Here is an 18604-nt window from a genome sequence, read left to right as displayed (position 1 = left end):
ATCGTATATCTCTTTCTACCTTCCACGGTGGTTGACGCTTCACAGCATAGAGCATCTCCATTATCTGAAGTGTTTGCGGTATTGCCTTGTGGATTGGAGTTTTTATTTAGACTCCAACAATCATTCTTCAAATGATCCTTCTTCAAATGACCCTTCTTTTCACAGCTGTAGCACTTTAAACTCTTCTTGCTTCTCAACTTCGATCTACCATGTTTGTCACTGCTGCTTTGACCACATTCAGATGATCTCCTTCTCATCATTGTCAACGCTTTTGCTTGTTGCATATTTACTTATTTGTCTTCCTTGTTCTTGCACCGATTTTCATCTTATAGAATAGCAGCTGCAACGTCATTGAAGACTAGACTGGTGACATTATTGTTTGCAAATTTGATGATGAGTTGATCATACAAATCAAGTAGACTTTGAAGTAGAAGTTCAACACGCTCTTGTTCTCCTATTGTACATATTAAGGATGTAAGCTAAGAAAATAAAGTGTTTAGTGTGTTTAAGTGCTCCGTCACTGAAATAGATTCTGGCATACGGAGAGTGTACAATTTTCTCTTAAGGAAAATTTTATTGTGCAACGTTGTGGCCTCGTACAATTTGGTGAGATGATCCCAAATCTCCTTAGTTGTCTTCTTCTCATTCATGTCAAGTTTCCCACTTTTCTTCTTTAGTATTTGAAGAGACAAAGAACGAAAAAAAAACATGGAATTATGATAATCCCATTTATTTATACATGCATTGTATTTTATCTTTATTTTTAAATTTTCTAACTATCGGAGGACTTCCACGGAAGCTGCTCTCAACCTAGCGTTCGGGCAGCCTACTACCCTACCTCCCCCTTACCCCACTGCATACTGGGAATAGGGTTTTGTTGTTGTTGTTTCTTTATTCTGTCTGTTTCTTGCAGGAAAAAAACCCGACCCCGAATTCTAGTTCCGATTCTAAAATGCTTATCCCTCAGACCAGAAATATTGGCCTTCCAATAATGAATCTTATCAGATTCAAAGGATTGCCTATTTTACAGCAACTACATATAGAGGAACAACTACTTTGAACTTCATCAGACAATTGGTGCATAATCAATGATAGAACTAATGATCCCTCCATTGTAATGGGTGTTTCTGGTTAAGATATTTATTACTTTGCGTTATTCTTTTTGTTAAGCTTCGTTTGCCTTCTTTGCCTATTAAATTTGAGCCCTTTAATGTGTTAAAGTAGATTCAACTTAGTGCTTTTGAACATAGATTTAAATTGACGTCATCTTTTCGGTTAGCCGGTTTATCGAGATTGAGGCAATAGCGGTCGCCATTGTGGTCATTGTGAGTATCGCAGTTATGACATAACGGTTTTGGATGGCACCTTTACTGCAATTTAAATCCCTGTTGTAGAGTTTTGAATGGCCATTAATAGTTAGCTGAACTTATGCTAGATGTTAACTGCTAAAGGAATTTTTCTAGCTTTGAACACATAATAATAAAACGGAGTAGGATTCGAAGTAGGAAGATTCTGACCAAGCTATTCTCAAAGTTTAATTGAGTTAATGGCACTTGGATGCCCACTAACATAAGATGTAAACCAAATGATATCTTTTAGTTTGATAAGGCACTCTCTCATGGGCTATGATGTCTTCTACTTATAATGGACATATGTGATTCGTATGACTACTTAAATATTCTGCACAGGAAACCTGCTGAACTTCTTGAAATTGAATCCATGTTGCACGATCAGGTTCCGGTCATAAGAAGGTTCAAGGGGAAACCATGAGGCAATATTTGTCACTTTCATATGCAACAAAAAAACGGTTCTCGAATTATCACACCCCAATATAGGGGCTAGTTTTTATTAATTTAAAGTATTGAATTAAAGTCGTAATAAGGGAAAATTTGAGGACTAAATGTAAATTATTAAAAGTTATAGTTTTGTTTTAGAACATGTGGGAAGTTCAGGGACTTAGCCTCAAAATTTTCCAATCTATCCTGGTAAGTTTTTACCAATTTTCCTAATAGATGCAAAATTTCCATAAACCCCAAATTAAATATAAAACCTTAAATTCCCAAACCCCAAATCAAGGTTATTCATCGCCTTCTCGGTTCCCCTCATTCGGTCGGCGGTGAGTGTCACCGTCGCCTCTAGTCGAAGCGTCGCGACTGTCCAACCGAAACCCCCAAGTCCGATTGTCAAAAGTCATCATCGTTCGCCATAGAAAGCTCGTCGAAACATCGTCGAAACCCCACCGCCATACGGTTTTCCTTTGATTTTAACCGATTTGATGACATTCTCGCCTCACCGCTGCCACCATTGAGTTCCCCATCGTCGTTTGCTCCTAACCCAACCGAAGTTGTCGTCCATTACCACTGGTTAATGGTAAATTTCGAATGTTTCCGGCTATATTATCGTGGATTTTGGTTGATTTTGGATTGTTTTGGGTTGTAGTTGGTGGTTGGCTGCTAGTGGAAGGCTCGGTTGTTGTCCTCGTTCCCCGCCGCCACCGTACGCGTCGGTAGTGTGCGTGGTGCTCACCCCTGCCCTGGAAGCTTTCTAGAACCGGTCTAGTCGGTCTAGACCGACCCAACCTGGTTCGAACCGGGCCTGTTCAACCCAAACCGTTAACTTTGACCCGACACGACCCGTTGACCGATTTGACCTTTGACTGAAAAAGTCAAATTTTTTGAAAAGCCTATTTTATGTTTTTCGATGTCCTGAGTCTAAATTCAAAATCCGTTTTTTCCAAATTCGCACTCGATAAGCCGTTTTTCAATGTTTTACCTTCGAATTCAATATGGTTTTCCGATTAAGTTCAGTTTCTGACGTAAAATTATTTTCTATGTATTCGAGGAATTATTGGACATTGAATTAAAGTTATAGGGTGATCAAATGTAGCTAAAATGGTCGATCGGTATGGCAATATCAACATCATTTTTTGCTCGGGCAGGGAAAAACTTGGTACGACTTGGGGGTTTTTCTTTGAAATGTTTTGGAGTCGCCATCGACCTTTTGGGTTAGGTAGGTTGAATACCTAAAAGATTTTCTTTTAAAAGTGTTTTTAAGAAAGCATCATTTTAAAAGATAAACCAGTCTACGTGCAACCAGAGATTCATTCTTTTCTTGTAATAAAAAAGGGTTCAAGAATCGATTACGTGTCGGGAAGGATAAACATCCCCACAACGCCCAAAATTGGTACCCCATCGATTATAAATTGTCTCTAATACTAGAAATCTAAGAATTCGAATATAAATTTAAGTTACGATCCTATTATTCCAAATTCAACCATACAATTTTTATTTAACGGGAAATTCTACGAAGAAATATAAAATATTCTAATATTTCCAATCGAAGAGAAAATAATCCCTAAAATACTTTAGGACGAATATTTCTCTTTCCAATTGAAATAAAAGAATATAATAATTTATCCCAAGAATTCAAGATTAAAATAATTCGATTCAACAAAATAAAAATTAAGCCCAATTAATCCAAATTATATAAAAATAGAAAAGATAAAGGATGTTTAATTATTTAAAAATATCGAGACCTAATCCCTAATAAAATTAGGTGAATTGTCTCGATAAGTTTAAAAAAATGAATATTTCATTTTCCCTTCAAACTTGATTAATTTTAACATACTCGATTTTTAGGTTCTTTCTAGTATGGTATTTATTTATTTTAAAATGTCGAAATATGGCATCTAGTTACTTTAAGATAGTCCCTTCTTAATATTTAAAATAAATAAATACCATCTTTAATCCAATTATGAAATCGATTAAGTTATGTTTATGAGGCTTTCAGGCGAAATTAATTAGGACTAAAATGAACTAATATGCAAATAACATGCAAAATATAAAATAAAATAAAATAGGTCTAAAGCACAAACAATCAAACCATCATGCCAAAATTGAAACAAAAATAAAATATACAAGTGACGAAAATAAACATTTTCAATATACTACACTAAAATTACAAGAAATGAAAAATAAATAAAAACATGTGGCTAAATTAAAATAAATTAAAACTACTTAGCCGAATTAAAATAAATAAAAAACATGTTCGGATTCGAGAAACAAACATGCAAAAATACAGGGGCTATTTCCATAAATATTCCATTTATTTTAGCATCAAACACACATTCGAACAATAAAGGTAAAGTTGTCGAATTAGTCCCTAAATATTTTAAACATAATTAAACAGCTACTATACATGACCAAAATACAAAAATACGTTAATATACAAGGACTAAACAATAATTAAACCAAAAATTATAAAGCGCAAACATAAATGGTGAAATTATGAAACGAGTCCCTACATGTGACTATTTTACAAAATATGCCAAACATAGGGGGTTTAAGGTGTAATTTTCCCCTAAAGTTTTCTATAAATACCATCTTTTCTTTTCTTTTTTTGTTTAAATTTGATTTTAGATAGGGAGAGGGTCTCCCCTATCTCTAGAAAACAGACTAGCAACTGGTGGGGTACCTTCGTCGGCCATCGTCACACCGCCGGATGTGGGGTCTGTTTTGCAAGAAGAGGCACCATTCGTCGCGAAATAATCAAAGACCATTTAGCTTTCTTCTCTCCGATCCGCCACCGTCTTCCGTCCGATCATCATGAATCTTCAGTGTGTTATTCTACATCATCTTCTCTTCCTTTTCAATAGTTGAATCCTCAAACCAAAACCGTGAGCATCGTTAACGGCACCGGCCAAATTGGTAAGAATCCATTCTCTCTTGTTTTTTTTTCTTTGTTTCGAAGTAGTGAAAAAAATAAAACATAAATTGATTTGAACTTTTTTTATTGTTGATAATTTTGTTTCTCTTTTGTGTTACATTTCAATCGGGTTTTATAACCCATTACAGTAGGTATTAACAAAATAAAAAAATTCTTACATTACTTTGAATTTGGTTTTGCTGTGTTGCAGGGGATGGCGTGGGGCATGGTGGACGTGGGTAGCAGGTAAGGTTGCTGCAGTTGGTGGTGCAGAGGTAAGACTGTTGTAACTTTGTCCCTTCTTTTAATTATTATTAGATTAAAATTGGTTATTACAGCTCCCCCTCTTTGCTCATTGTTGTGAAACAGGAATAAAGCAAAGACGTAAAGCATCAATTTTTTCATCTGATCGGACTGCCAAACACTCGAGGCCCAAGTTCTTCTTATCCGGTGACTTCTCATTATGAACTCTTCGCTGGGGATATGAATCCACTATCTTCTGTGATGTTTGATCCAAGGTGATGTTGATCGAACTCCTTATGCGATGAATTTAAGCAAGATGAAAATGTTGATCCACCTTATTTTGTGATGAAATCGAACGAAATGTTGGTGTTGTTTCAACTCCTTATGCGATGGAAACAAGCTAGAGTTAAACAAGTTCTTCTCATTATAAATTTCTTCTCCCTCTGTCAATTGAGTTCTTCTCATTATGAACTCTCCACTGGAAATGTTGATCCCTGGAGTGAGGTGTTGCTGATTCAAATCCATATGTGATGAAGTTAAACAAGTTATTCTCATTATGAACTTCTTCTCTCTCATCAGATGAGTTATTCTCATTATGAACTCTTCACTGGAAATGTTAATCCCTCGAGCGAGGTGTTGCTGATTCAACTCCATATGCGATGAATCGGGTTAAGGTTGAACAAGTTCTTCTCATTATGAACTTCTTCTCCCTCATCGGATGAGTTCTTCTCATTATGAACTCTCCACAGGAAATATTAACTGGTTTACCCTCTCTTTGAAAAGTTTTAAACCAACAAAAGATTATCATATGTTAGTAATAATGGTGTTTGAAGTACCGAAGGTATTGACCCAAAGGTCATCGAATCATTACTGAGATCCACATTTTCAAAGATTGAAAAATGGACTAATTCTTTGCTGAAATATTTTTCTTCAACATGGAATTGTGAAACGAAATATTTTCTATCCTTTTTTATTTCTTGTCAAATATTCAACATTTGTGAGGGATATAAATGAATCAAAAGAAATTTGTTTGAAGAGAAACTATCTCATGTAAGATAAAATTTGTTTTGAGGGAAACAATCTCTAGTGAGATGACGTTTGTTTTAATAAAAACAATTTCAAGTGAGATAAAATTTTGTTTCGAGTGAAAATCGTCTCAAGTGAGACGAAGTTACGAAGTTTGTTTTAAGAAAAACAATCTCAAGTGAGATAAATTTTTGTTTCGAGTGAAATTGTCTCATGTGAGACGAAATTTGTTTAAAAAAACAATCTCAAGTGAGATAAAATTTTGTTTCGAGTAAAATTGTCTCAATCGAGATGAAGATCCCTCAAGTGAGGAGTCGCTGATTCAAAATGTTGTGAATCAACCAAAGGAAATGTTGAAAACATCCTGCCTGAAGGTCTTATGGATGGCTCGAATGACTTAAGCTGATTCGAAATGTTGTGAATTGAGCAATATGAAATGTTAACCCCTCTGGTGGGGCGTTGCTGATTCGAAATGTTGTGAATCGAGGAAAGGAAATGTTAAAAACATCCTGCCCGAAGGTCTTATGGATGACCCGAAGGACTTTAGCTGATTGAAGTGTTGTGAATCCAACAAAAGAAATGTTGAAAACATCCTGCCTGAAAGTATTATGGATGGCCCGAATAACTTAAGTTGATTCAAAGTGTTGTGAATCGAGCAATAGTAAATGTAAACCCTCTGGTGGGGCATTACTGATTCGAAGTGTTGTGAATCGAGAAAAGGAAATGTTGAAAACATCCTGCCCAAAGGTCTTATAGATGGCTCGAAGGACTTATCATATTTCTCGAAAGACTTATAGCTTACCCGAAGGATTTAAGCATCACACTCGAAAGACTTACTAATGGCCCGAAGGACTTACTCATCAAGAAACCCTTGAAAATCAAGCTTAGTTTCTTAGTTGTTATGGAACACTTAAAAATTAGGCTTACCTTCCTTTTAAAAACTCATTGAAAATCATAATCAAGAAACCCATGAAAATCAGGCTTCTAAAATCTCATTTCAAAACATAAAGAAATCCCTAAAACTTAGGCTTAATTTCTTTGAAATTCATTTGAAAACATCAAGAAACCCCTAAAAATTAGGCTTAGCTTATTTCAAATTCATTTGAAAATATTAAGAAACCCCTAAAAACTAGACTTAATTTCTTTGAAAGCTCAAATAATCAAGAAACTTCCGAAAATCGGACTTAGTTTCTTTCAAATTCATTTGAAAACATCAAGAAACCCCTGGAAATCAGTCTTAGCTTCTTTCAAATTCATTTGAAAACATCAAGAAACCCCTGAAAATCAAGTTTAGTTTCTTTTAAATTAATCATGTCAAGAAACCTCTGAAATCATACTTAATTTCTTTGAAATTCATTTGAAAACATCAAGAAATCCCTAAAAATTAGGCTTAATTTCTTTGAAAGTTCATTTGAGAAAAATCAAGAAACTTCCAAAAATCGGACTTAGTTTCTTTAAAACTCATTTGAAAATCGTTAAGAAACTTCTAAAAATCAGACTTAGTTTCTTTAAAAACTCATTTGAAATCATCATGAAACTTCTAAAAATCATACTTAGTTTCTTTAAAAGCTCATTTAAAAATTATCAATAAAATTTTGAAAATCAGACTTAGTATCTTTGAAAGCTCATTTAAAAATAATCAAGAAACTTTCAAAAATCAGACTTAGTTTCTTTAAAAAGTCATTTGAAAATCGTCAAGAAACTTCTGAAAATCAGACTTAGTTTCTTTAAAAACTAATTAAAAATACTATGTCAAGAAACCTCTGAAAATCAGACGTAGTTCCTAAAAAACACATTAGCTGGGTAACATGCCCCACTTCAAAAATGATGATATTCTGTGTATTGAGTTCCTCAATTCTTGAGGTTCTACCACTATTAATGTATTTCCCTCCATTTGAGGCTTGAACTATGATTTTTCTTTTCTTTCTTTTATTTCCCTGGAAAATCTGTAAAATATGCCTTGATGCATGAAATGTGAATGCATTTAAATGTCTCTAAATGTAATGCATGACTTCCTTGTATGCAGAAATGTTTATAATTAATCCTCTTTTGGCTTTAAAGTAGAGATCTCGGTCCTCCTTCACTTGATCACTCTTGTATGGAGTCTACCCCCAACATCAGCATGGTCAGACTAATCATCTAGAACAATTATGTCCCTCCTATCTTCTATCTTTTGTCTTGCTTCCTCAACATGATTCTAGAAGAAGTACTTCCTCCTCGAAATCACGTTGCGATCAGGTATATGACTGGACACCTTAGACATCTTTGACTCAATTTTTATTCAGAACTGTTTCTAAAGAGTCCTTAGCTAACTGCAGCGTGAATGGATCAACTCAAGGTGAGCACTTTTTGTGTTCATCTTTCGACTCTGGTACACCAAGAGACAGGGGTCATTCACCAAGTCTGTTTGGTTTGAATCTTGTGATCTTAATGACATATGGTTTAGGTAATACCCCAATGTGGGTACTTGTGGCTCTCTACGTGCCAAAATCTTAATCTCGAATGGTTTTGCTCTTGTATCACCAAACAGTAATTTTATCAAATAACTTGAGGGATGATGCTACAATCAGATGTACATTTAAGAAGTGGTCAATTCTTCTAATAAAAATGTCTTGAATCTTTGCCATTAGCTGAGATATGTGCCCCTTTCGACTAAGGCGGTCATCTACTTCTTGATGGATTACTGACAATGTCACAAGGATATGTTAGAAGTTCTATCCTCCAATCCCTTTTATCTCTCATACTATTTGATTTCAAGATTGTGAAATGCTTCATTACTCTGACATTGCTTATTCTTTTCTCTGATTGAGGCAGAATGAGCCTCACGTACTTCAAGGACCTTTTTCACTTGAGATTGTCCTGTTTGAAAATGTTTTTTCCTCCTTTCTTTTATTTTAGAAATGTGAAAAAATGTTGAATAAAATTTAAAAATTGTTTTCATCTTCTTCTGGCTCATAATCAAAAAAAATTGTAAAACAAGAGTTCACTGAATATCAAATAAGTCAAATTTTCTTTTAATCCTTCAAAAATTATATACATTCGAAGTAAAGATTAATTATGATAAAAGGCTTAGGCTGACTTGGGAAGGTAATGTGTTTTAGGTTAATTTGGGGAAGTAATGTATTTATGGTTGGCATCTTGCGTCCTAAATTATGGTGTTCATTGATCTGATATAGTAGCCGTTATGCTTAACTTTCAGAAATGTCCATTGGTTCTAAGCCCTCATGAGCGCCTTTGGGTTGTGCGGTTTTTTCATCAAGAGATGTATAAGATCATCTTCTGTGCAGTAGTTGACAATCTTCATATTTGAGCCATCATCTAAAATTTTACGTCTTGAACCCTCTTTTTATTATTTTCCCTATCATGCATTAAAGATTTTAGAAAACTATTTTTTGCAAATAAAATAAACCTTGAGGGACGGAATGAAATCTGAAGATAATCTCACCACTTAGAAATCCATGTATGATTAGAAGGGACTTTTTAGGCATGTAACGTAGGTTAAGGCTCACAGTTATGAAAGAAAAGGATAAATAGGCCCAAACAAGTGTTCATGGGTTATCGATCCAAGGATCAATTCGTTCTGTCATCTTCAATCTTGCTCTGCCTGATTTAAATATGCTCATGCATCTTTTATTCGTCATATTTTCCCTTGGTGTTTTCTGATCTTCTGGCGAATTGATTCTAGATTTTTAAACCACCGTCTTGAAATATTTGATTGATTTTATTTCTTCTTTCTTCTCTTTTTTCTTTTTTTCCTCTTTTTTTCTTTTTTTCCTTTTTTGTTTTTCTAGTTTTTCTTTCTTTATTTTCTATCTTTTTTATTTCCTTTTTTTCTATATATTTTCTTCTTTTTCTCTGTGTCGTCAACACGATTTGATTTTCGAGTGATTCGTATTTGGTCAACCTCGCGGTATCTTGTTATTTCTCATTAATTTCATCATGACTTGCTTCTGTAGCGAAATCTGTATTGGTAATCTTCACTCATGCGAGCAGATGTCCTTCACCTTTGCCCCCTAGTGTGGAGGGTGATCCTTGGTTAGGGTTGATTTAGAAGAAATAAAATATAGACTCAAAAGGGGACAAAAAGGGATATATATATATATATTCAAAAGGATAAATGAAACAAAGTCATTCGTCATCTCATACACGAAAGTCCTTGTAAAAGAGGTATCCCTAGAGGGACGAGTATTCAGGATTAACCTTATTTACAATGAAAACAATGTAATTAATGTATGATAGAATTATTTCAATGATTCCCTTTATTTTTTCTTCAATTTGCTCATAGTATGCCCTAATTATTAGAATTCTCTTGGAAAAACTTGATCTGCAACACTCTATCTTTTATTTCTTCTTGCAGGAATGGTTCTCGTACACACAGACATATTGTACTTTGTGTTTCCAGGTTTTATTTAGATTGGGAAAAGAATGCTAGTTCTGTTTCTATGAAGGGAAATGTGTGACTTTAAAGTCATAATTCTAAAAGAAAAAAAGGTAATGTTATGAAAAGGTTGTTTCAGAGGAAAGTGATGTCAAAGTTTGGTCTTTTGGGAGTAAATGCGTTTTATTTTGGGTACGGAACCCCACAGTGATTATTTCAGCCTTGGATGGGGTATGGAAGGTCTAATCTTGCCCCTTTTCAAAAATCCATAATTAATGAAGTAGTAAAAGAACCTTTAATGCATTCAATATTCAAAGAATTACGAGATTAAATTTTATTTATTGCTCATAACCTTAGAAAACTAAATAAGTTCAATTAACAAAATATATATTAAGGAAAGAACAAAAACATGTTCAAATAGGACAAGACCAGTGCAACAAGGTTTCACAGTGGGTTGAAGAATTTCTTGATAACTGGCCCCATAATGTCTCATGACACATTAAAATTCAATACCCCTGGGTCAAACAAATTTTGGACCCTACTCTTCGGTGCCCCACTTATCTCAATGATGTGCCTCGAACTTCAGACGACACTAAGATCACATCTTTAGCTCTTAGTTCTTTTTTAAGTACGAAGGGGTGACTTCAATTTATCTCAAAATATTCTGTGGGTTACTCCCAGGATCCATGATTAATGCACGTTGAGATGAAATGTGTATCATGCAATGTACGATGTATAGATGCTAATGCAAAGATGCTCATGCAAATGCAAAGATGTAAAAATGGGAATGCAAAATGCAAAATACAAAATGTAAATGCAATAAAGGAATTGATCCCCAAAGTAATTGTCATAAAACAACTTCCAAAGAACACACAATGTCTCAATACACCGAGGTAGATGGAAACTACAAATCACTGCATACTACTAAACTTCTTCAATTTTGATCGACTATGTAAGGAAACAATCTTCTTTTATCCTTGGCTTGATGGAAAACTCCAACGCTTTGACTTCTTTTCCAGAAATGCATTTGTTGAGTGATCATTTGCGACTGACATTATCCATTGTCTAGTGTTGGTTATCGTTGTTGCTTGATGACTTCAAACATATTATTTCTTTTTGACTAGTTGTATCAACATCATCGTAGCACCCTTGAAAAAATTATTTTACTGCATCATTTGAGCTTCATGTATTCGGACTTGGTGTACCTCTTCAGTTGTTTCCTAGAGCACCCTTCTGGACTATCGATACATTTTGCATTTCTATTCTACCTCTTCAAGTGACATTGTCGTATTGAAAGCCTTCTAATGCGACTATTAACTCAGGAATCAATACCTTCTTTGACATGATATGTATGAAACTTGTGTTAATTCCAAGGTAATTATCTTAGAACAACTTTTAAAGAACTCACAACGTCTCAACATGTCAAAGCAGATAAAAATATATATCCCTTCGTGTGACATTGTCGTTTTAAAAGCATTATAATTTTGATAAATAACTCAGGTATTAACAGCATGTTTATGCACAAAATAAAGCAATAGGACAAGAAAAATATATTAACAAAAAAAAATAATCAAAGAGAGGAAATGTTTATTCAACTCGAAAATGAACCATAAAATACAGTGAATAAAACACAGAGGAAATTAAAACCCTAACCGCATAATTGCTAGTTCACATGCATTTATTCAAAAATAATCTATCGAAAAAAATTAAAAGATGAATGTTAGAGTTCATTTCTCCTTTGTGTACACTTATTTGAGTACATATGGATGGAGTTTCAGCATGGTCTTAGACCGGGTAGGTTTCTATAGTTTACTATATGTAGAGTTTCGGTTCTAGGAGTAAAGGTACTCGAATTGTCCTTGTCGGTGCCCCATTAGGCGAGCCAGACACTCAACCCTCACCCATTATAGGCTTAAGCGGATCGAGTTCAATTCGAGAGGGAACATTTCTCTATGCCTGAAATGGAGAATAAATCCTCACGAAGACATAGGGCATATAAACCCCAAAAGCTACTTGCTAGGTCTGAGATGGAGAATAAATTCTCACGAAGACGTTGCTTTAACTCCCAATTAAAGGGGAAAAGCTCGAGTATAGAGCTTATATTATGCAATGCAAGTGTCATGTGTGAGGAGAAATTCTCAAACCTTTGACAAACAACCACACAAAAATCAAACTAAATTGAATCCAAAAATTTTAATTTCTGAAAATCGATCAAATATAAACATTAATATAAAAGGATATAAAATAAAATAAAAAAAATAAAAGAAATGAAAGAAATCAAAAGAATCGTGAATTAAATAAAATTGAATTCTCGATTTCCAACTATAGAGACAATATATAATCGATTTAGGGCTTGATCCACTAAATCTCCAGTAGAGTCGCCAAGCTGTCGACACCGTTTTTTGCCCGGGCGGGGAAAATCTTGGTTCGACTTTGGGGTTTTTCTTTGGAAAGGTTTTGAAATGTTTTGGAGTCGCCATCGACCTTTTGGGTTAGGTAGGTCGAATACTTAAACAATTTTCTTTTAAAAGAGTTTTTAAGATAACACGATTATAAAATATAAACCAGTCTACATGCAACTAGAGATTCATTCTTTTTTTGTAATAAAAAAGGGGTTCGAGGATCGATTACGTGTGGGCAAGGATAAGCACCCCACAACGCCCAAAATTGGTACCCAATCGATTATAAATTGTCTCTAATAGTGGAAATCTAAGAATTCGAATATAAATTTAAGTTATGGTCCTATTATTTTAAATTCAACCATACAATTTTTATTTAACGGGATATTCTAAGGAGAAATATAAAATATTCTAATATTTCCAATCGAAGAGAAAATAATCCCTAAAATACTTTAGGATGAATATTTCTCTTTCCAATTGAAATAAAAAGAATATAATAATTTCTCCCAAGAATTCAAGATTAAAATAATTTGATTCAACCAAATAAAATTTAAGCCCATTAATCCAAACTATATACGAATAGAAAAGATAAAGGATGTTCAATTATTTAAAAATATCGAGACTTAATCCAAAAAAAAATTAGGCGAATTTTCTCGATAAGTGTAAATAAGTGAATATTTCATTTTCCCTTCAAACTTGATTAATTTTAGCATACTCGATTTTTAGGTTCTTTCTAGTAGGGTATTTATTTAATTTAAAACATCGAAATATGACATATAGTTACTTTAAGACAGTCCCTTCTTAATATTTAAAATAAAAAAATACCATCTTTAATCCAATTATGAAATCGATTGAGTTATGTTTATGAGGCTTTCAGGCGAAATTAATTAGGACTAAAATGAACTAATATGCAAATAACAAGCAAAAATTAAAATAAAATAAACATAGGATTAAAACACAAAAAATAAACCATCATGCCAAAATTGAAACAAAAATAAAATATAAAATTGAATAAAATAAACATTTTCAATATACTATACTAAAATTACAAGAAATGAAAAATAAATAAAACATGGGCTAAATTAAAATAAATTAAAACTACGTAGCCGAATTAAACTAAATAAAAAACACGCTCGGGTTCGAAATACAAACATGCAAAAATACAGGGGCTATTTCTCCAAATATTCCAATTATTTTAGCATCAAACACACATTCGAACAATAAAGGTAAAATTACTGAATTAATCCCTAAATATTTTAAACACAATTAAATAGCTACTATACATGACCAAAATGCAAAAATATGTTAATATACAGGGACTAAACAAAAATTAAACCAAAAATTATAAAGTACAAAAATAAATGGTGAAATTATGAAACGAGTCCCTATATATGACTATTTTACAAAATATGCCAAACTTAAGGGTTTAAGGTGTAATTTTCCCCTAAAGTTTTCTATAAATACCATATTTTCTTTTCTTTTTTTCTTTTTTTCAATTTTTATTGAAATTTGATTTTAGAGAGAGAGTCTCCCCTCTCTCTAGAAAAATGGTGAGCAACCGGTGGGGTACCTTCGACGACTGCCGCCGCTGGTGGCCGATGGCCACCAAATTACACCAGGAGGTCCGTCTCGACCTCCTTGTCTCAAATCTGAGGTCCGTTTTGTGAGAGGAGGCATCGTTTGTCACGAAATAGTTGAAGATCATTCGGCTTTCTTCTCAGATCTAAGGTCTATTTTGTTAGCTTAAAATTAGTGATTACATGCATAAAAATCGAGGTAATATTTTATTACCTTTTTCATGCTTTTCGGGGCTCACTGATAAATGTAAATGCATGAATGAAAATGATTGGTCTATTAGGGTAGTTAACTATCTTTGGACTCAGACATAAATTGAATTAAAGACGGAACACTGTATAAGACTAACGACTTGAAAAAGGAATTGGTAGACTGATCGGAAGCAAATTTCAGTTCAATGATTTAATCAGTAAATAAATCAATCTCATAACATGTAAATTCTGATTAATCTCGTTAAAGGTTAAATGTTGAAAATATTTGTACTGAAAAAGGACCAAGACTTCCCCTAATGGTGAAAATAACCCCAGTGACCAATTAAGCAAAGTACTCTGAACACTAAAGGAACTAGAATACTTTCAAGCCTAAGTTATCTAAAGTAATATTAGTGACAAAATTGAATGAAATGACAATAAAACCCTTTAAAGTGTAAAAAGGAATATGGATAACTATGATAATGGAGACGACCTGAGAACTTATATCATGATCTATTGGAATTTTGGAATCACCGATTAAACTCCTTATTTATTTGAAATGCCCCTGAAGTGTAATATGATTCGAAGCACGTCCAAGCCCGGGAATAACTAATTACTTCAGCTTTGATACCACTAAATGTAACACCCACAGACTGGTACGGGTGAACCGATCCAATATGAGGTGTCACATTAGGGTCACCAGAGCGACCCACCGTAAAAATTCTAGAAAATTTAAAATTTTTGCTAAAACATGTGAAATCATAAAACAATTTATAAACAAAAAGTAAAATTTAACAATATTCAGAAATAAAACAGATTCCAGAGTTGGATATAAAAACAAAATACAAGTTACATGCCCACTAATCACATGCACCGTACTCCGCAAGCAATGTCAATGGAACTCCTTACAGATGTCTATAGTTGCACTAGTTCAATCCTTTTAACCTAAAAATATGAGTAACATAGTGAACTTTGGGAAGCTCAGTAATGTAGATTGATCTCTGATTTCTACTTTGAACCTTGAAATATGTTATGATCTATGATCTCTATTCAGATTAATGATATCTCTATTTACTGGCTGAAATTATTTTTATACGGGGCACTCTGGGACTCTGGTATGACTGAAGACACTGGCAGGTTCAGTCGCTGTTGGTAATTCCTTGTATAAGTTCAGCATCGACTGGTAATTTCTTATGGACCTAAAGCGACTCTTGAGAGGGCTCCTGGGCCTAACGAACCAAATGGTAAGACCTTATGGACCCTAAGGCACTACCTTAGGGATGGCACCACTGCTATGTGCTTTTGGGTAAGACCTTATGGACCTGAGGGCACTCCCTTCAGGTGGGCACCTACGCTTCGGCTAGGGTAAGACCTTATGGACCCAAGGTCCTCCCTTAGGTTGGCACCTACGCCCTTTGGGCCTAGGGTAAGTCCTTATGGATGCAGTTATGGGGAACTGCATATTGGTGTTCGGTTTGAGGGTTTTACTATGATTTTTTAAAATAAGTTTTAAACTGCTACTATTTTAAAAAGTTCTGTACATTTTTCACTGGTTTTGGGGAATACACTATAAACCCTATTCTGATCTCCTAAACCTGATTCTCTGAATGTTTCCTCTAAATTGTAATCTTCATGCCTGTTACTCGAAGAAATATCCATGGAACCTCAGCTCATTCCGAAAACCTATAGATGTCTGAACCAATAAGGAAAATTATGCTTGCCTATTATCTCAATGTCCTTCAGCATCATTTGGTATTACTGTATTACTGAGCTTCCCAAAGCTCACTCTTTTACTCACATTTTCAGGTTAAAAGGATTGAACGAGTGCAACTATCGACATCTGTAAGGGAGTTCCACCGACGTTGCTTGCGGAGTACGGTGCATGTGATTAGGGGGCATGTAGCTTGTATTTTGTTTTTATATCCAAGTCTAAAATATGTTTTATTTATGAATATTGTTAAATTTAACTGTTGTGTTTATAAATTGTTTTATGATTTCACATGTTTTAACAAAAATTTTAAATTTTTGGAGATTTTTACGGTGGGTCGCTCCGGTGGCCCCTAATGTGACACCTCGGATCGGATCGGATCACCCGTATCGGTCTATGGGTGTTACATGACTTACAGCCGTATCCTCAACCAATCATGTCTTGGAGCAGCTCTTTGTACAGCAAAGTTTTTCAAGAAATTGGTGATTTCCGTCTTTGTGGAAATGGAATCTACAATATTGCTTAATTACATAAATTTCTCTATATTCAACTTCCATGGATATATATGCTTACAGCCTCTGATAAAATGTTCTTTGTTGGATTCAATAGAGCAAAATTCTAGTTCCTCTGCATGCTTCTCAGTTTGTCTATATATCATCCGATGATGATAACCAACGATCACTTTAGAATTTATACCAACCACTTAAAAGGTTAGAATGGTGACGTCTAGTTCTACCATAGGGCACAGTATGGCATCGTTCCGTTATGGAAAATGAACTAATCACCCCGAAATATGGAATCAATTCTGCAAATATATCTCACTCTTTTTTCATGACTGCTCGTGGAGTTGTATCACTGAAACAACATTTTATAGGAAGTTTGTATTCTGTGATGGTAAACATTGGGATCTCTTGTTTTAGATTATGTATTCGGTAACCACAAGTTTGGCGGAAATGCTCAATCCCAAGAATAAGTGGATCCACCTCACATCATTTTTATGGGACTTAGATGCCCGGAACATGGCTTACCTAAAGCTTCCTAAACGAGCTCATGCATATCGATCGGTAAGCTGTTAGTTCTTCAACTTCTTTTTTTCTTGGTTGTTCATGTATTTCATATATACAAGTTTTGCCTGGAAAAATGGTTCACAAGATTTTCCTTGCTACCTAGGCCTCTTCCGGCCTAGGAAGCACGGATACTTGACACGTAAGCTAATACAGTTACAGCATGTCATGTACTTCATCTAACAGAAGTTAACAGAAGTTTAAATGTCTTATCAAAAAATTCAGTCTCCTTTATAAAGAAGTTTAAATTGGTTTAACTCGTATCCAACTCAGTGAGTTTTCTCCTACTATTTCTCTTTCACTGTTGATTCATAATTAGTTGTTAAAAACCATCTTATTTCCTACTTTTCTCCCTACCCTACCACAACCCTCAACCTCTATCGGATTTGGATCCTTTTTATTACATTTGAAAGCAGACAATAGACAAGTATGTCCTACATTTAGGACATTGAGTGTGCCATTATGGTTTACTACAGATCATGCCATCTGTTTCATTTTTAAGCAAGGGACCATTTGGACTTCGTATGCTGACTGAAGGATTAAAATGCCGAGATCAATTTTCATTGACAAAACTGTGGAGGCAGCTGGAACAGAGTTTTTGTTGTGATCTCTCGAGTTGGAAGCGATTGAAACTTGCTCGGAAACAGAATTCCGTCCCTCGACCAGGTTCCTGACAAATGAAGAACTGGAAGTAGCAGCAGCTGTTGCAGGGCAATAACTCGAGCTTCTTTGAAGAATCAGTTTTATTGCTCCGCAATTGTGGCTTGACAGAGGGAAGCATTTTACCGGTCTGCTCGATTTTTATTCTGTATTTTATAATGATTCATGAGGATGACAATCCAACCTTGGCATCGGTTCAATAAAATGTCAATTGCATGTAATCTGGAATTGCAGTGAAAGAAATGTTCCTGTGGAAAAGGGACAATTGGACAATAACAGCATTCAATGTAATCTTTGACTTCCAATTGTTTCCATTTCTGCCTCTGCTTAATCTATATTTAGTTGGTCCAAAAAGATATATAATCAATTGGAAAAAATCATTTTTCCAAGTAATTCACCGAGATGTCAAGATTTTACTGAAATTCGCATTTATGGTAATTACTAGGAAAAATGATGATTCGGATTCAAGCAGAATACAAGTTGCTAAGATGTAATCTGAAAGGGTCCCATATGATCATTTCTAAACCAACAAGAAGAAAGAAAGAGATTTGTGGATATGCCATCTAGATAACGTGATAATCCTTAAATTCACTTGAACCGCTAGATCAACGATATCAAGCAAACCAACCATCAGCATCCACCGTCTAATGACCACC

At 34.5% G+C, this 18604-nt stretch overlaps 1 pseudogene; it reads left to right on the top strand.

Moving 5' to 3' along the window:
• The first annotated feature begins 920 nt into the window (after positions 1 to 920).
• LOC120165050 lies at positions 921 to 18151 on the top strand (annotated as a pseudogene).
• Positions 18152 to 18604: the final 453 nt, after the last annotated feature.

This window comes from Hibiscus syriacus, unplaced genomic scaffold (assembly GCF_006381635.1).
Source record: "Hibiscus syriacus cultivar Baekdansim isolate YM2019G1 unplaced genomic scaffold, ASM638163v2 tig00111566_pilon, whole genome shotgun sequence".
Lineage (NCBI taxonomy): Eukaryota > Viridiplantae > Streptophyta > Magnoliopsida > Malvales > Malvaceae > Hibiscus > Hibiscus syriacus.
This window is presented reverse-complemented; position numbering and strand designations above follow the sequence as displayed.